This window comes from Cupressus sempervirens, chromosome 1 (assembly GCF_028749045.1).
Source record: "Cupressus sempervirens isolate cs-2001-9-10 chromosome 1, ASM2874904v1, whole genome shotgun sequence".
Taxonomy (NCBI): domain Eukaryota; kingdom Viridiplantae; phylum Streptophyta; class Pinopsida; order Cupressales; family Cupressaceae; genus Cupressus; species Cupressus sempervirens.
This window is the reverse complement of record NC_143118.1, coordinates 287,600,841-287,621,813: the sequence shown is the minus strand read 5'-3', so window position 1 is coordinate 287,621,813 and position 20,973 is coordinate 287,600,841.

Below are 20,973 nucleotides of genomic sequence, written 5' to 3'. Positions count from 1 at the left end.
GAAATTTCTTTTTTTGGTATTAGTTTCTAACATAAATTGACTACATAACAATGCACATAACATTTCCTTGAATCCTTCGTATCCTATCATAGAACCTCCATGTGATGAAGGCTATGATGTGCATCATAGTGGTGGAGGTATTAATTTTCTATTGGAAATTAATTACGCAATTATGAATATGATTTAACATCTTCAATTTCAATTTGACATGTAACCTTTTTAAAATATTTTAGAGCATGTTGAACATCATGGTGAAGGAGTGGAGCATGTCCCAAGTGTTCAACATGTTGAGGTGGTGACAGATCAAAATGTTATTGTACATGACGTGGCATTGTTAGGTAAGAAAAATGCATGTTTTTGATTAAAAAAAATAGGTTTTATAGGGATCCTGAAACCCAAATGTTAGAACAAAAACCAAGGCTAATAATAAGCATATAATGCACAACCAAACATAAACAAGTCACACGGCTGATAAAAAGCATGAAAGCCCAGCCAAACATAAAGGCAAAAGAAAAGGTTAACTTACATCAAAAAAGTTAGAACAAGAAAAAGCAAACTAGACAAAAAATAGTAGTAATCTAATAGCTAAAGATAGGAATAGATAAAACATGATTACTTTTTTGTCTTTTGCTTGAGCTCCTACATCATTTGAGTTGCTTCATAAACTTTGTGAGTCTCCTCGAAAATTTGCTTCTAACTCTTATGGGATTCCTAGTCTAGGTTGTTGAAATTAATTTGAGTTGCCACATCCTCTTTGTTGGAAATATTCAAGATATAACAGTTTACTGAGAGGGGAGGGGTGAATCAGTAAACATAAAATCTTAAATCAATTCATATTAACCAGTAAAATATTTAATCACCTAATCTGCAGTATGTAGACATTCATAACACATAAGCACAGAGATTTTGGTGACCCAGAAACCTTCCAAAATAGAAAGTAAAACTGGGGTGGGGATGAAACCCACAAATCTTCTTTACTGCAGTAAGAAGTTAGCCGGTTAAGGCATACAATGATCACTTCTGGTAATCTGCCCTGTTAGGAGCATAAAGGATTGTTATATCCACCTTGTTAAAGGATTTGAAACATACTTCATAAGTATGCACTCTGTTAGGAGATTTAGTACAAAGACTGTTAAGTCTACCCTGTTAAAGGATTTATAAAAACTGATTCACCTGTTAGAATGAAATAGTGGATCTGAATACAACTGATTGCTGATAAGATCCGCTATGCTCTGATTGTCCTTGATATGACAGATAAAACATTTCTGCTCCAATGCTGACCTTGCTGAAAACCTTCAAAATTCAGCTTACATGCTTTCGCACACATTCTTCACATTACATTTAGAATGATACAATACATTACATATATATACCATCCAAGTTAAAATTACATGCAATGGTCGGCTGAATAAAAGTAGACAAAATTTAACTAAGTCGGCCAAATAGCAAAACAAACTCGGTAGAACAAACTTCTTTGTTTACCGACTGAGCTCGGTTAACACTGAGTCCTATGTTAACCGACCGAACTCGGTTAACACTGCATCCGTCTTTACTCGGTTAATATTGAGTTCTTAATTAACCGACCGAACTCGGTTAATGCTGAGTTTTTAGTTAACCGACTGAACTCGGTTAATACTAAGTTCTATGTTAATCGACCGAACTTGGTTAACACTGAGTTCTTCTTTACTCGGTTAATACTGTGAGAAAAGTGTTGTCACTAATGGCAAATAACTTTATGCCAACAATATCCCCCTTTTGCATTAGTGACAAAAACAATTATGTATCAAAGTTTATGTACAGAAATTGACATACATTTCAAAAAGTTTCCAAAATTGTAGATCTTATTAGATGTATGTCTCCCCCATACAATATGCACAGTATTTACAGATCAATACATATATCTTTGAACGGATAGCTCTGAAGTTCTGTCTCCCCCTTTTTGACAATAATGCCAAATAACATATATTTACACTGAGATTTCAAAATGAGAGAGAAATTTTGAATGTACCTTGAGAATAAGAGCCAAAGTCTTATCCCAATTTTCTTGCAAAATTTTGCTGGAGGAGAGTGCAATTTGAATTTCTGCAGAAAGTTCAATCATATGATCTGCAACTGAGAAATTGTTGTCATGAATCAATGTTCTGGAATGAGCAATATGCTTTTGCATTGAAGTCATGACAGGAAGAATCATATTCTGGATATCTATGAGAGTAGACCTAATTCTTGCTTCCTCTCTCAGCAATTCTGCCTGTTTCTCCGACAAAAATCTTATTTTATGATGATGGGATGAACTTGTACTGAGGTCAGATTGCAGCACTTGGGCACTGACCTTCATATCCTCATCAATTTTATTCAACTTTTCTTTTATATCCTTGGTATACTTAGTAACATCACAGAGTTTTCCAAAAAGTGAAGTTACATTATTAAAAGAATTCTCAAAATTATTCAAAATTGTAGACAATTCTACCTGATTTAATGCAATATGCTGAGCAATGTGCTCAAGCACCTTATTGTCAAATTTCTTCTCTGCCTTTTCAATCAACTTTTCTTGGCCGGAGGTATCCTCATTGAATTTGTTTACAGCCTCTTCCAACTGAATCAAAATGTGTTGAGTAGAATCTACTTCAACACCTATAGCCTCTGTTATAATATTTTTAGCACTCTCAATGATGCTATATTCCAGATCTCTTTCATGCCGTAGCTATTTCTGCCTAGCCTTCTACTCTAATAGCTGACTGAGCATTCTCATTTCATCAACTGATGTTGTATCAAGATCTATTTTAGGAAGGATAATGTCCTTATCCAAATCAATTTCCTCATCCAGTGTCTTGCTGGAAAACATGTATCTTTTTGCTTTTCCAGCAAAGACTTCATCTTGACCCTTGTGAACTGAGACTATAGTTGATGAGGCAGGGCTGGCTGATAAGACTGGAATAGGACTATGTAAAGGAAGACTAAGAGATGTGCAAATGGTATCAAAAATTGATGTTGCTGTACAGGATGGAGTGGAAGAGCTAATAGTTGCCAAAATTTGATTAAGAGAAGTCAAAATTGTAGTATCTGTAGGTACACTTATTATACATTCTGCAGTAGAGGTTGATGTGCATGATGAACTTACTACAGAGACTGATGGAGACTCGGTTAATGAAGGTGGCTGTAGCTCGGTTAATGAAGTGATTGGCACTTGCATAGATGGTACACAGAGCTGAGAGGACTTACCAGTAGAAGCTATTTCCATAGTTGATATAACTGTTTTGGATGGAGAGTGTGGAAGAGATGCAATGACTTCAGCTGCAATTTGTACTGGATCTTCTTCCACCTTTGCTTGTTCATCTTCTTTCTCCTCCATTTCTTTTTTAGCTTCTTCTTCCTCTAATTCTTTCTCAGCCTCTTCTTCCACTTCTAACATGATTGAATGAAGATCCCCTGGAATATCTTCAATATCATCATCACCTTCATCATCATCACTGTTATCAATGTCCTTGATTTCAACAGTATCATCACTAGATTTGTGTAGATGATAGATGTTTTTCCACATGTTTGTTGCATCATTTACCACATGCTCAATGTCTTTGACAAGTATCAAATAGGTGTGGAATCTAATCATCATATTGCCTTCATGATCTTTCAGTGATGCTTTCACTTCAGCATTAGTGAAACTCGGCAGGAGATTCTTCAGTGTCTGCTCATAGATGTCTTTTACAGTCTTGGTTGCAGCTTCCCATTTGATTTGCAACCTCTCCAATAGTTCTTTGGAGATCTAGGAGGCTATCTGGTCCGGTGAGTATTTCCATTTACCCATCTTGTTCAGTACCAGTTCCTCAATCTGCATCTTTTCTTGTTCTGTTCTGGTTTCAAACTTCAATGCTTTGAAGTTTGTGAAGCTAGCACCTGCTTCTAATTGCTTCAATCTATCCTCAAATGTGAGTGGAGGCTTAACAAGTACAGGTTCTTTCTTTCCTTGTCTTTTTCTCCTGGAGAAGACTACAGAGGCTTGCCTTTTAGGTTTGGTGATGATCACCTTGCCTTTCTTTTGTTGAGGCTCCTTTTCCTTGTCTGACTCGGTTTCCTCTTCTTCTTTTTCGTCTTCTCCTTTGCCTTCTGTTATCATAAGAGAGCCAACTTCCGTCTTCAATTGGGCTATCCTTCTCTTTCCTTTGCTAATGGCCTGAGGGATTTTAATTTGGAGCTCAAATCTGGCCTTAGCTTGATCATATGTTCCAAAAATTGGTTACCTTGGGTCTACTGGTTCATTCACCAGTGCTTCTATGATATCCCTGGCTTCGTCAATTTTTACCTCATAGGGAAGAGGTTTCACCCATGCTACTCGAGGCATGGCTGCCTGAATGTATACCTTGTCACAATCTACCATGAAGCATATGTCTTCCTTGTATTCTTCAACCAGTTTGGGTGGAATTCGGAACCTATGATTCATCTTTTCCTTAAATTCTTCAAAATAGTTATCCAAAATACTATCAAAATTTTCACCTAGTTCTGCAATGAACTCGTTTATCTGATAAAGAATTGGTATATCTTTTCTCCATACTACTGATCCCTTTGATGGAAAAGATTTCTGAATATAGAAGAATAAACAAATCAAAAGCGAACCGAATTTGCAGGGATTGTTCTTGGAGGTTCTAATGCTTTCCATATTCTTATTGAATTGGGATAAAAGTAATTCTGATAAATCAAATTCTAAATTCTTCTTCACTATTTTGTACGCCAGATCCACAGCTTCACAGGGTACACTGTTTGGATGGCTTGAACTATAGATTTTGTGAGCAATGACGTGAATGCCAAATCTCAATTCGACGTCAGCTACAGTATTCAGCTTAAGTCCCCTACCATCCCATTCTGGTTGGGTCAGTTTCTACAATTCCTCCCGACCTAGGGTTTTGGTAGACTTGGCTTTGCTCAGCATGGGGAGTCCAGTAATTTTGTTAATCATTTTCTTTGTGATGAGCACTGGTTGCTCTAACCACAATTGGCCATTGTGAACTCGACTGAGTACATACCTAACCCATTTAACTTGAAATTTCCTTGGCAAGTGCGAAATGTGGGTTAACCCTTTTGTTTCAAGATGCTTATGTTCGAGTTTTAGGTTTCCATCTATGCTCATTTCACCTAGGGAATTATCAATTTCTAGGTTTCCAAGTTCTTGAATAGAGCATTTAAAATGAGATCTTATATCATTGACAAGAAGTACCTTTGAAGGAATTTGAGATTGGGCACCATTAGGGTCCAGTGATTCTGCAATAGCTGGTGCTAATTTGAAGTTCGGCACCTTCCATTCCTCTCCTCTAACCAGCATTTCTGAGCCTTTCTTAGTCTTAGAGCTTCCACTTCAGGATGCCATTGTTACTTGGTAGGTGTAGAAAAATTCTGAATTGATTCTTTCGCTCTTTTGAAAAATTTGCTCGGAAATGTCTTAAGCTCGCTCTGAAATTGCAAAAAATACCTTAGCTCTTTGTTCGCAGTAAAAATTTAGATCAAATTTTGCCCCTTTTGATAACAAATTTGCCATAAATGTTTGGGTACGATGGCAGAAGAAATGACAGGTTGTCATCCACTAGCTCGGTAGATATTATCAACTCGGCGATCGAAAGAAAATATTGAAGTACCAACCTTACTCGGTTAGGTCATGAACCGACCTTGCTCGGTTGACACAACATGGTCAATGAAACTTAGTTGTGATCGACCGAACTCGGCAAAGTCTCTTACCGACTCAACTCGGTAACTACTACTCGGTTAATGAAGCTTTGTTACATCCAACCAAACTTGGTAAAGTATTGAACCGTCCTGGAGTCAGAGTGTATCTACAATACTAATTTGATCCATCTTCTTCCTTTGGAGCTGCATAGGATAAATCTTGGAAGATGCAGTTCCAATGTTTCTTATATGAATACTAATTGGAAATGGTAGAGTCACCCACCTCTTGAGTGACACTCCTATCTGACTTATCTTGTTCGGTAGATTTTGGAATCCATTGCTGCTTCATTTGCTTTCGAATGTTATCTTCTTTGATTTTCTTTTCATCTTCAATTCTTTTGATATTCATGCAATTTTTGGCTATATGATCGAGTTCTGTACATGTATAGCACCTTACAGTTGTGTCCTTTTTCCTTAGGTGATGTCTGGCACAATTCATGCCAGTATGTCCATACTCTCCACAATAGTGACATCTGCACCAGGTGTTGTAGTCCCATCCGAATATGGCTTTGAAAAGTTGTTCAGCTGGATTGAATGATTTGGATTTGCACTGGAATGCCTTGTGACCATGCTTTTTGTATTTGTAACAATTGCCTTCAAATTTTGGTTTTTCTTTACACTCATTTGCCTTGTGACCATGCTGATTGCAGTTGAAGCACTTACCATTGAATTTTGCTTTCCCATTGCTCCAGCATTTGTTTGATGTATGACCTATCTTGCCACAATGATTACAAGTGGATCTTTTATTCCTTTGTTCACCTTGCTTGGAGGATTCACCAGCTTCCTTGTATCCAAGACCAGCTTTGCTTGTTTGTTTTTGAAGATTCTGCTCATTCAATTGATTTACGTCTACCTGAGATTTCATCATCCTTTCATTGACTTGCCTTTCAGAGATTAGGTCATTTTCCAAGCTTTCATTGATTTTTCTTTCTGATCTCAAGTCATTCTGTAGACTTTCATTGATTTGCTTTTCAATGTTCAAATCATTCCTTATTCTTTCATTTTGTGCTCTGAGAATCCTGATTTCTTCATTTGCATTGGTGAGTTGGTCTATGAGATCTTCATACTGATGAGTTTGATTGCGGATTTCATGACTTCTATCTTCCAGTTCTTCTTGTGCTTTGTTTCTTTGATCCAAAGCTTCACATAGCCTGATTGACTGTATTTCTTGTTCTCTCTTAAGCTTTCTTACCTCTTCTTGCAGAGATCCATTCTTTTCTAGAAGTTCTTTGATTGCTTGGTCAGCTTCTTCTGAATTGCTTGATGGTAACAGGTCTTCAATCTTCACTTCAACATACTGATGATCATTCATTTGTTTTGCAAGATCCTTTCTTCTTTTTAGGGATTGAGAAAGATGTTCCTTTGCTTCTTTAAGTTGAACCATGGCCATTTCAAGATCTAACTTTTCATTTTCTATAACTTTCTCCAATCTGAATATCTCCATTGACTTTGATCTTTGCTCAAGCTGTCAAGCTTTGTCCTGAGAACCAAGTTAGCTCTGATACCAATTGTTGGAAATATTCAAGATATAACAATTTACTGAGAGGGGAGGGGTGAATCAATAAACATAAAATCTTAAATCAATTCATATTAACCAGTAAAATATTTAATCACCTAATCTGCAGTATGTAGACATTCATAACACATAAGCACAGAGATTTTGGTGACCCAAAAACCTTCCAAAATAGAAAGTAAAATTGGGGTGGGGATGAAACCCACAAATCTTCTTTACTGCAGTAGGAAGTTAGCCGGTTAAGGCATACAATGATCACTTCTGGTGATCTGCCCTGTTAGGAGCATAAAGGATTGTTATATCCACCTTGTTAAAGGATTTGAAACATACTTCATAAGTATGCACTCTGTTAGGAGATTTAGTACAAAGACTGTTAAGTCTACCCTGTTAAAGGATTTATAAAAACTGATTCACCTGTTAGAATGAAACAGTGGATCTGAATACAACTGATTGCTGATAAGATCTGCTATGCTCTGATTGTCCTTGATATAACAGATAAAACATTTCTGCTCCAATGCTGACCTTGCTGAAAACCTTCAAAATTCAGCTTACATGCTTTCGCACACATTCTTCACATTACATTTAGAATGATACAATACATTACATATATATACCATCCAAGTTAAAATTACATGCAATGGTCGGCTGAATAAAAGTAGACAAAATTTAACTGAGTCGGCCAAATAGCAAAACAAACTCGGTAGAACAAACTTCTTTGTTTACCGACTGAGCTCGGTTAACACTGAGTCCTATGTTAACCGACCGAACTCGGTTAACACTGCATCCATCTTTACTCGGTTAATATTGAGTTCTTAATTAACCGACCGAACTTGGTTAATGCTGAGTTTTTAGTTAACCGACTGAACTCGGTTAATACTAAGTTCTATGTTAACCGACCAAACTCGGTTAACACTGAGTTCTTCTTTACTCGATTAATACTGTGAGAAAAGTGTTGTCACTAATGGCAAATAACTTTATGCCAACACTCTTCCCCCTAGCTCTTTCCCTATCCTTGTCCTCACTCTCGTCCACTAGGCCTATGGCTTTTAACATTCTAGTAAGGGAGAAAATGTTATCATTAATAGAATTGAGGATGGAGATCATCTGGTTCACCATATTATGATTATAGTTTTCTAGGTTTAGGATTCTCTTCTTAGCTAATTGATTCTATCCTCCTTATTCTTCTGATTTTCCAGACTTGGCTCCATCCTACTATTTTCCATTTGGCCAATTTTTTCCTTGACCTCTTCCAATTTTCGGTAAAGCCATTTGATTGACTTGAAGTTGTCAATCATGCTATTATTATAATTATTCAATAGATTCATGCCCATTTCTCTAACATTATCTGTTATTGCCACCATAGCTGGATTGATAAGTTCTTCAAACTGGAGCTGGCCCTATTTTTCTTCCAGAATTTGGAGATTCATTGTCTCCCTGACTATCCCCATCTTGGATGTTTTGACATTAAAATTTCTCCATGCATTTTCCTGATTCTTAATAATCACTTCTTCGGCCCTAACCCTAAAACCCCCCTGCATCCATTTGTTTTTCCATTTTCTTTTTCTTTGCAATTAGTTCCTCCCTCTTAATTTTGTCTCACCATCATCATCATCAAATTTTATATCCTCCCCTTCCTCATTGTTATCTTCATCACCCTAGCTTGGGATAACAGGTGAGGGTGATTTTTTCTCCAACTCTATACCCTTCTTTCTAGAGGAAACATTTTTCCTCCCCCTCTGAGCTAATACTTTCAATATCCTTAGAATTAGAGGAAAAACTAAAGCTACCTCAGTCCTTAGAGGTATCCGCACTAGGTTGAGGGGATTTCTTAAAGTATGGGCTTTAAAATACTCAAAAATTAACAACAATAATCCCTCATGTAGGGAAATATTCACAAAGGATTTTTTCTTATATCCTGTGATGGCCTTGCTCATAGAAGTAAATAAGTAAAAGGGGAAAGAAATCTTGATGCCATGATAAAAATGGTTGAGAAATATAAAGTGATGGGTTCTCACCTAATCAAATCTAGTATCCAATGAAATATACTCTATAATAGCTCATGAAACATACCTCCAAAGTTTTTTGATGGAATCCATTTCATAGTATGTTTCACATTTTACCAGATCATTCCTCTCCTCTATTTTCTTTGCAAAATCTTTGACCACATTCATCGACAGCTTCTTGTCTCTATAAAATTTGAATCCCTCTACCAAAATTTTAGACTTGAGAGTAATGACTTCCTCTATTATCTGAAAATAAACTCCATTCACTTTAACTATCCTGTCCTTCCAAGAGTTCATCATGCTATTGGTAACATCTAGGTCAAAGCCATGGAGTTTATCAATATAATTTTCTATACCTCCCTTCTCTAATTTCTCCTATAATTTAGCCCTTTCTTTCCATTTTTTTGCTTCACCCACAGGCTCCTTCCTACTCTATTTCCCCCACCATTTCTGCACTCTCTATCCCAACAATTCTCATAAATGCCAACCTCTACAAACCCTTCTCAACCCTTTGAAAGCTCTAGTTTTTGCATCTTTGAGAAGATCCAATTTTTTTCTATACTCTAGTAGAAAAGGTAGAAAAAAATATCAACCCATAAAATATGTTGATATGACACTGATAACCTCACCTCTTGACTACCTTTGTTGTAAATGCTATAATTACAATATCTCACACCCCAACTTCCATAAATTAACATTATTACAATAAGATCTTCACTATACTTCCCTGGATTTTTTCTAGATCAATAAGACTCCTCACTTCTACTAGAATATTCCCATCTAAATTCCATGTCATCACCTTATCTTTCCTAACTACTTCATTGGCGAACCAATCTGCCATAGGGTTAGCTTCCCTATAAACATGGGTGACATGGATACAATCTAAAATTTGAATGATATTTTGGGTCTCTTCAATTAAATTAGCAATAGACCACAAAGGTTGACTGAATCCTTTAATGCATCTTATGATATTATTAGAATCCCCCTCCAACCATAATTTTTTGATCCCCATTTCAAAGGCTAGTTTAACAATATAGCAAGTAGCACTAGCTTCTATAAAGTGGTTAGTTTGGAAACCCAATGGATGAGAAAAAGCCACCACCCCTCCACCAAAATTATTTCTTATGATTCCTCTACAACCCAAAGGTCTAGGGTTACCTTTTGATGCAACATCAAAATTTTCTTTATGCCATCCCTTAAGAGGGAGCAACCATTTCACATCCTATCTTTTAGACCTCCTGTCCTTATCTTTATCTTTCTTATTACCACCATTTTCAATATCACCCCCCTTCCTTACCTTGCAATTTTCCTTTACGCTTCCATAAATATTCTCTCCTAGAACATAAGAAAGTTCCTCTCTATCTCTAAAAATTCTATTGTTTCTTTCCTTCCAAATTCCCCAACAAAAATGTGGAAAAGTCTAGGTACTTAAGTCTAGCAAGTCTAAACCCTTGAACATACTTATCCAATGGGAAAAGAAATCTAGTAGATTATCTAGTTTACACTAGCTAACCCCAAATTTTTTTTTTATATATTGTTCCAAACCTCCCTTGAAAAAGGGAAATGTATAAACATATGATTAACTGATTCCATCTTATTCTTACAAAGGATACACCTATTAGGCATAATATGACCTCTTTTTATCATATTGTCCTATGCAAGAATTTTTTCTTGCAAGGCCAGCCAGTAAAAAACATTAATCTTTGGATTAAGCCTAAGTAACCAAGCTTTCACCCAAGGGGGTTTCTATTTTAGGCTCCAAAGGGAATTATAGCCCAAAGCTGCCGAGTAAAAACCATTAGGGTTGTCACCCCATATAACTTCATCCCTTTTTTTATTAACCATAGCATTCAACATAGTCATGATCAACTTGAGGTCCTCAAAGATAGTTGACAAGTCTTTCCATCACTGATCAGTTCTATAATCACTAACTTTCAAACCAAATTTCCTTATACAATCATTAGCCCACATTTTAAATGTATTAATAAGAGGTCCTTGCAAAAGCCAATGATCCATCCAAAAGAGAATATCCTCCCCATTCCCTACTTTCCAAATAACCTTAGCCTTGGCCAGCTCTCTTGCTTTAAAAATACCATTCTAGATAACAGACCTTCTCAAAATGTCCTCATTGTTTAGCAAGAACTAAATTGAAAGTCTTCTAAGATACTTATAAACAAAGACATCTCTCCATTCCATAATACTATTAAAGATGTGCCAGATCTATTTGGCTAGGACAGCCATATTAAGGTGCTTTAGTTTCCTAATACCGAATCCATCATAGCACTTTGGAAGACAAACATTATCCCAAGCCACAGGGGGGTATGTATTCCACCCTTCAAGACGTGACCACAAAGAATCCCTTTGAATCTTTTCTATTTTCTCTAAAAATTTAACTAGAATCCGAAAAAGACTCAAGGCATATATTGGGAGGTTCTAAAGAGTAGATTTAACCAAGATGCATTTACCAACTTGAGTAAGAGTAGTCCCTTTCCATCCCACTAGCTGCTTATTGAACTTGTCAAGAATCCCATTCTAGAAGGAATCAGGAGGCTTAGTACCTAAAGGGAGACCAAGATAAGTAGAAGGAAGCTTTCCCACTCCACAACCAAGGGTCCTTATAATTCTCCTATGCCTATCCTCTAGAGTATTAATAAAGAACACCGAGCTTTTTTCCTAATTGATGAGTTGTCTAGATCCTCTAGTGTACAAATCAAGAATGTCCTTCATTACCTTAGCCTCCTTGACTGAAGCTTCCCCTTCCATAATTTTATCATCCACAAACTATTGGTGAGAAAAATTTTCACACCTACAAGAAATTTTAAACCCTTTTAGCCTTCCAACTTGTTTGTTCTTCTTAATTAACCTTCCAATACATTTGGCCAAATAATGAACAAAATAGGTGAGAGGGGGTCCCCCTATCTAAGCCCTCTTGAAGGTTTGAAAAAAATTGAAGGAGCACCATTAACCAAAATTGCAAGAGAAGAAGTTGAAATTAGCTAAGATATAAGCTTACAAACTTTCTAATCAAAGCCAAAAGACTAGAGCACCAAACCAAGGAAATTCTAGTCAACCCTATCATAAGCTTTTGAAAGATCTTGTTTGAGAAGCATTCCATCTCTCTTTCTAACTTCTAATGAATGGATAACTTCATACACCATTATGATTAAATCCAAAATCTATCTTATAGGGACAAATCTCATTTTTTTCTGAGATATAATCAAAGGAAGAATTCTAATCATTCTAGAGATTAGCACCTTTGAGATTATCTTATAGAAAGAGTTACACAGGATGATAGGTCTAAATTTATCCAGAGAGTTAGCCCTAGGAGTTTTAGGAATGAGGACCAAAAAAGTAGAATTAATCTCTTTAAGAATATTTCTAGCTCCAAAGAATTCCTGAATAGCCTTCACAACATCTTCCATAACCACTTGCTAGTAAGTTTGGAAGAAGGTAGGAAATCCATCCAAGCCCGAGGACTTATCTGCTAGCAAGGTAAAAAGAGCTTCTCTTACTTCCTAAGAAATAGGAATAGTTGTCAACATTTTATTTTGATGGGGTTGAATAATCTATGGAATACATGAGATCATCTCAGTTTGATCCAACTTCAATAACAAGGGGTCCCAGGAAAAAAGAGAGGAGAAATAGGAAACAACCTTAGCAACAATTTCATCTTTTTTTATCAACATATCTTACCCCTTTCTTAAAGAAGAAATTTTGTTATTATCTTTATGCTTTCAAGTAGAAATGTGGAAAAATTATGTGTTTTGATCCCCCTCTTTTAGCCAATTGATTCTAGATCTTTGTTTCTAGAACTTCTCTTCCTTACTAATTATATTATGCAAGTCAGACAGAATAGACAACTCAACATTTTTGTTCAAATCATTGTACCTTTCCTTTTGAATAGTATCCTAAATGGATGTGAGTTTGATAGATAGATCATCTTTATTATGAAAAATATGACCAAAATTCATCTTGTTCCATACTTTTATCATTCTTTTCACATTGCTCAACTTCTTCACTACTCTAAACATGGCAGTACCTTCCACTTCTATCCCCCACTAGTGATATATCTTATTCAATAAGTCAAGATGTGAAATACACATCTTTTTGAACTGAAAAGGGAAGTTCCTTCTTGGTTCTAAAGAGGCAACTGAAAGAGATATAGGGGAGTGATCAAAGCCAATTCTAGGAAGAAGAGACAACTTACAGGAAAAGGATTACAACCAGCCCAATGAGATAAGAGCTCTATCCAATGGAACTTGAATACACTCCCTTCCAATTTATCTAACCAAGTAAAATCTCCTCCCAATAGATCTAGCTCCAAAAAATCTAGGTTATTTATGAAATTGGAGAGGTCCATTTTACTTTCCTAGTCAGGTGCCAAACCTCCCTACTTCTCCTCATCCACTAATGGAGTATTAAAATCCCCTATTATAATTCCTTTAGTTATGTTACTGGTTTGAACCAAATCATAGACTTTTGAACAATAATTCTTTCTTTCCCTTTTGAAATTAGGAGCATAAACATTCAAAATAAACCAAAAATCATTGGAGTACTTATGGAAAACTTTACAAAAAAAGATATTGCCATCATTATATAAGGTAGTGAATCTAAACTACTTATTATTAAAAAGGGTTAGTAATCCTCCAAATACTCCTTCAAAATTCAAGGCTTCACCACTCATGTTATTACTAAAAGATATTTTACCCAAACTCTCTTTTTTCATCTTAGTTTCTTGAATCATCAGAATATTAGATCTCTGATTTTTAATCATATTCCTAATGATTTCCTGCTTATGGGCTCCATTAAGGCCAATTATATTCCAAGAGATTATCCTCATTTTAAATTAGGGGAACACTCTAGAAGTGTTCTTTGACTCCTGTCTACCAAACATCTTCTAGTCTCATCTTCTCTGACTTGGCTAGCATGTCTCCTTCCTCTCAATCTAGACCTTATACCCAAGTCTAGTTTACTACAACTCTTGCTCTCCGCTACTGAAACTAAGGAGGGTTCCTAATTACTTTTCTTTTTAGGCTTTGGAGATAATGGTTTTCCCTTTTCTATTCCCTTTTCTAGATTGAATGTAGCATTTGGATCCTTCTTAGGAGATGAGGGGAGAGCCAAGATATCCTCTTGATTTTCCCTCACTATCTCCCCTTCAAAAGAGGCTTTTTCTCCCACCTCTTGCATTTGATTATTTGACAACATCATTTCCTAAGGTTGACTTTTCTCCTCAACCCTAGAGTCCTCCCTCATAATATGATCAATAATTGAATTAGCTCCATTTGTCTCCTTATCTTTTAAAAATCTAGGATATACCTTCTCTAAAAATCTAGGATTCATTGATAGATCTTCCTCCTCTCCATCAGACAAAATAACTATCTCATCTACCTTTGATTCTCCAAGGACTATCTCTTTTCTACCATCAATAGGGACTTCCACTAACCTTTTTGGATCTTCCACTATCCTTAGATCATCCTCCTCTCCAACAAATGAAACAACTATCTCATCTACCTTTGATTATCCAAGGACCAACTCTTTTCTTCCATCAATAGGGATTTTCACTATCTTTTCTAGATCTTCCACTATCCTTACTAGTTTTATAGACCCATTAGTCTTTGATGTTGGTTCAACTAGTATATCAAGCTTTGTTCTTAACAGGGCATCCTTGTTTGCCATAGAAGTCATGCTAGCCAATTTATTTCCTCCTATGATAGAAGCATTAACCTCAGCCTTCTGGTCCCCCTTGAAGCCCTTCCTTTTCTAAATCTTTTTTTCCTTTCCATGGGAATAGGATGAAAACTTTTTCTTTTCAAATTTAACCTTTGGGTATTGATTCACCTTGTGTCCAAATTTGAGACAATGAAAACAAGCAAAAGGGATACTTTCATAGATGACCTATTAAGTATGTGTTCCTAGCTTAGAGTGAAAGCTCACAACTTCTAGCATATCATCCCCTTCTCTGACACCTATACATATCCTTGCATACATTAGTCTACCTTTTGAAGTTGTAACTAGGTCTAACAACAAAAGTTCCCCAAAGGAATTAGCAACTCCCACTAACACATCCTCATTCCAGAATTCCAATGGTAGCTCTAGAAGTCTGACCCAAAATGGTGCTTGCACAAAGAATGATTCATTTAAATTGAGTTTCAATGACCATTTATAAAGCACTAGGGTAGACTGAACTATACTCCAAGTTCCTCCACACAAGATGTTAGACAAGTCCTCTTGACAAGTAAAATCAAAATACAGGAAGCCTTTTTCCATAGCCATAACATTGTCCTATCCTTTAAGCTGCTATTTCTTCTTAGCAAAAGATCTCACTATGTCTATGTTCAACCTTTACCCAATAAAATTTCCCACCAGAGTAGAAGCCATTGAGGAAATACTATGATCTACCAAATTGTTTAGAAGGGCAATCACACAAGACCCCTTATCTAAGCTAGAAAGAATCTTAACTAGAGGGAAGAAAGACTTACCAGAGGGTTTAACACCAAAAAGAGATGACCATTTTGCTAGAAAACCAAACTGGTCCACCTTGGGTAGTAGAATAGATTTTTTTGGACCTTTGCACTATTCACATGGGTCCCCATCCCCATTCTTTATTTCATCTCCAATCTCTGTAGTCCCTTGACACTTCACAAACCCCTCCTTCATTCTTGGTTTTTGATTTCCTCCTCCCTATGGAATCCTGCCTAGTATAGGTTTCAAATTTTGAAAAGGTGCACTACCCCATCCTTTCCCTTGACTGCTCCCACTCCCACTTTCCATCCTCTCTCCTAAGAAAACATCATAGTGTTTGTCAAGGGTGTACAAAAATTTATTAACCCTTGGTTGTATGTACTATAGGGAAGAAGCACTACTATTTCACCAAGGGTCAATGGAAAACATTCTCAATTAAGATCCATAGTAGAGAATGGCCCTGTAGGGACTTGAACCTTGGTTGTAGGACCTATAGGTAAGAAGCCCACCATTTCACCAAAGCTACCCCATCCTTTCCCCTAACCACTCCCACCCCCACTTGTCATCCTCTCTCCTAAGAAAACATCATAGTGTTTGTCAAGGGCGTGCAAAAATTTATTAACCCTTGGTTGGAAGCACTACAGGCAATAAGCCCAATTATTTCACCAAGGGTCAATGGAAAAAATTCTCAATTAATATCTACAGTAGAGAATGGCCCTATGGGGACTTAAACCTTAGTTCTAGGCCCTACAGACAAGAAGCCCCACCATTTCACCAAAGGGAAAGAAAAATGCATGTTTTCTACTATGGTGTGCAAAAATTTGTTAACCCTTGGTTGTAAGCACTAAAGGAAAGAAGCCCCACTATTTCACCAAGGGTCAATGGAAAAAATTCTCAATTAAGATCCACAATAGAGAATGGCCCTATGGGGACTTGAACCTTGGTTGTAGGCCCTACAAGTAAGAAGCCCCACCATTTCACCAAAACTACCCAATCCTTTCCCCCAACTGCTCACCGCTCCCACTCACCATCCTCTCTCCTAAGAAAATATCATGGTGTTTGTCAAGGGTGTGTAAAAATTTATTGACCCTTGGTTCTAAGAACCACAAGACAGCTGCCCCACTATTTCACCAAGGGCCAACATAAAACATTCTCAATTAAGATCCACAATAGAGAATGGCTCTGTGAGGACTTAAACCTTGGTTGTAGGCCCTACAAGCAAGAATCCCCACCATTTCACCAAAGGCAAAGAAAAATGCATGTTATCTTCTACTGATTAATTAAATACTTGTAAAATTTAAAAAAGGAAAAAGAGCATGCCAATTTAACCCATTTACTTGTTATTGCAATAGAGCCCCATTTAGTGCAACAGCCTCCTACTCTTCAAAACAGGATGAGGTATCATAATTTGACATTAAATGTACCACAAGAGGAGGAGAATTAGGAAGATATTGATGCTGCTATCAACATTTACCTTAAGAGAGCTAAGAAAAAAAATGATTTTAAAAAAATGCTCTTTGATTGAATGTTATAGTTCATAAATGGATGAATGAAGTATGTGATTAGATGATAATGGTGGGAGTTTAGATTCATGTTAGGGGGAGGAGGGGGGAGGCTAGATGAGCTTTCATCTTCAAGTGGTTGTCCTTGTTAAGTAGAGAATATTAAAGTATTCTTGAAACCAAGTAAAGCTCAAACTAACATACCTTCATTTATTAATCAATTTCATTCAACAAATTTACCACTTACCTCATTTTAGATCTTGTAGCCAGATCTAGTGATGACACCAAAACAACAATTTTACATGCAAGATGTGGTTGTTGGCAGTAATCAAATGACAATAAAGGTGAGCAGATTAGTATGAATTTTACTTTGTTTGATTATTTTGATTAGGGTTTCATTTTATTTATAGTTGGTACAAATACAAGATCCACATTAAAAATTACAGATATAGCTCTTCAACCACTACATTAAATTTTGATGAGCAAATCAGTATGAATTTTACTCTATTCGATTGTTTCATTTTATTTATAGTTGGAGCAAATACAAGATCCACATAAAATAAATACAAATATAGTAGTTTTGTTCTTTCTTTGTAATAGTTTTGATTGTTTTCTCTAAAGAATATTTCTTGATCCTTTTTATATCTCTTAGGTAAGCATCAATATCTCCTTATTAGATAAAACTTTTAGAAGAAAATAACCTTGAGAAAAGTAAGGTTGTATTGAAAAATCTATTTTGTGATTTTCAATATTTTGATCGCAGGACTATAAATAGCAATAGCATAAATGAAGTACATCTAGACTTAATTTCAATTTGGAAGTTCCCCCAATAACAATCTATAACTAAATCATTCAATATTCACTATATTCTTCAATTTACAAAGTTGAATACAACATATGATTGACAAAATTTGAACTAGCTATGAATTAAAAAACACTAAATTATATAGACTTTGGACCCTCAATCCACATCTTGAAAATCCTTATATAGAGGATTGAAACAAGCTTCAAATGGGAGGACATATGTCGAAAAAAAATTTTACAAGACAAAAATTCTTTATACTTAATCAAAAATCTAAATGCAGTTACAAAACTGGTAGGTGATACTTTCAATAGGTATCCTTACAAATTCTATTAGACTTCATGCTCTTGCCACTTTACTTGCTTTTTGTATTCCTGCATTGCCTAGTGTTGGAATTACAAGTGGGAAAGGTAAACTTCTAAGAGGGAAAGGTAAATCTTCACTACTATAGCAATAAAGTGTAGCAAATTAAGCTTACAATGGTTTGACCATGAAACATGATTTACGCTATGAAAGGCCTGCCCTATTAAAGACTTACAAAGACTATTAAGTCCCACCTTGTTAGAGGATTTCAACACCCTATTAGAAGTGTGATTGGTTAAAGGACTTTTGATCACTCACATGGAATGTCACCCTATTAAAGGATTTGATAAGGTCTATTAGGACTACTCCACTTAGGAGATTTAACTAAAATCACCTATCAAAATGTCTGAGCATAGATCTTGTAGTTGGCACTTGCTTGCCTAATAATAGATTTTTGCAATCAATGTCAAAGAAGGAGATTGTTAGGAACTACAATTGGAATAATTGTTATGTTTTCATTGATGTCAAACCTTATGGTAAGATGATTTTCTATCTGATTTGAGTGTCATATCTAGATGATTGATGAAAAGGATTTGAGAAATTGGCCATAGCAAAACAACCTAAAGGAAAGGTTGAGTTATGAGAAGGAACCACAAATGGCCACATGATTAGTTAGACTTTGACAAGATAATGTGATTTTTTAATAATTCTATACGTGAAGAATAAATTTATTTTGAAGCCTTAAAGAAGTGATCAAAGATTGACCAAAAAGCATAGGCTTGACCAAGCAATAGAATAAAATATTAAGAAATTTGTAATACATGTCAAGTGATGCTAGTATTGACCGAGGGCCAATATGTACTGAGAAAAGTAGTGTTGAACAAGCATTAGTATTGACCAAGTGTCAGTATATGTGCCAAACAAGAAAGTTATTAGTGATTGAGTAATCTAGTGATGATCGAGTATTAGAGAATAGTGTTGGTCAAGGGATAACAGTTTAACAATTTATGAGAAATCATAATTTTCATCTAATAGAGTTGATTTCTTGGAATATGTAAAGCATGTTGAAGATAAGGATGGATGACTTAGAACATTTAAATCAATGAAAATCATGTTTTCACATTTCTATACAATGATTCAAGGAGAAATTTGGATAAGTTTCTACAAGGGAAAAGAAGAGATGAAATATTGGAATGGTTCATTGAATCTGATCTAACCCTAAGATCTACGGTGATGATTAAGCAATAAAAGATTAGAATTACTTATTTAAGGAGGCATGAGAGTTAAGCTCATGTCTGTGCAAGTGGGTGTGAATACCTAGCAAGATTGGAATAGTTGTTAATGTTACTAATTGGCAAACTTAAGAAGAAGGTTGAGAAGAGTTGAGAAGAGGTGAAGAGTAATTACTTGAAGGGTTGCCAAGATAATCAGACACTGGGATGACAATGAATGCTAGTCAATGAATCAACATTGAAGTTGAACTGAGATTTGTATTTGCATAGTGAGTTGTATTTTCCCAATCAAAACTTATTTTTACTTTCTAACCATTGTAGTAGTATTGAAATCCTTTAATCAAGGTTGACCTAATAGTGATATGTAAATCCTTTAATCAAGGTGGTATTCTAGAAGAATGTTCTAAAGTCTTCTAACAAGACCACTCCTAATAGGGTGATTAAATCCTTTAACAAGGTCACATTTAATAGTGTATTGTGTAACCTTTAATAGGGTTGGATCCTAACAGAGCTCACTTTAGAAGAGTGAAAAGATTAGTGACATGTTACTAGCACTAGTAAATTTGGGGGTCATTTTTTACGCAAGGCCAATTTGGCTTGTCAAATTTTTTTATTTTTTTCATATGATCCTAAAAATGTCAAAAAAATTTAAATATTTAAATTTAGCATCAAAATTTTGATTTCGTTGGGGATATAAACAAAAAAAAGAAAATTGAATCTCCATTCATTCATGTGGCAAAGTGTGGGTGTGCAGGAGGGAGGCTCTAGGAATAGTTTTATAGCCATTGAAGGTAAGGATTTTTATTGTTGGAATTACAAGTTGGAAGAGAGTAAACTTTTGAGAGGAGGGGGGAGGTGGGGGAATTAGGAGTTTAAACTTGGATCCATTAAACTTTCACCATTCTTACATCACATGCATTAATATATTGAAATAACATGTAAAGGATATGCATCAATCATGTAAGCATCTAATCAAACACACACATAATACTAGAAATGATTACCTAGTAACCCTCCAAGTCAGAAGGTAAAATTGGCATGGGATGACACCCACAAATCTTCACTACTATAGCAATAATGTGTATCCATTGAACATTATAATGGTTTGACCATGAATCATGGTCTGCCCTATTAAAGGCTTACAAATACTATTAAGTCCCATCTTGTCAGATCTTCCAATTTGATAATTCACCCCTTGTACACTGTAAAGAGTTTAGAGCTTTGTCCTCCTTAAGAATACTTTGGTGGCTTAGGGTTAGGTATGAATCTATGGTTGAGATTCATGCATTTTTCCACTTAAACCTTCCCATTTTCTAATTGGTTGCATGCAATTACATAGGGAATATGCATATAGATTCATCTTTATCTCCAAAAGATCAAAATATATCATTAAGTTCGCTCAAAAATACAACATATTAAGTCTCTAATTCTCATCATACATTAT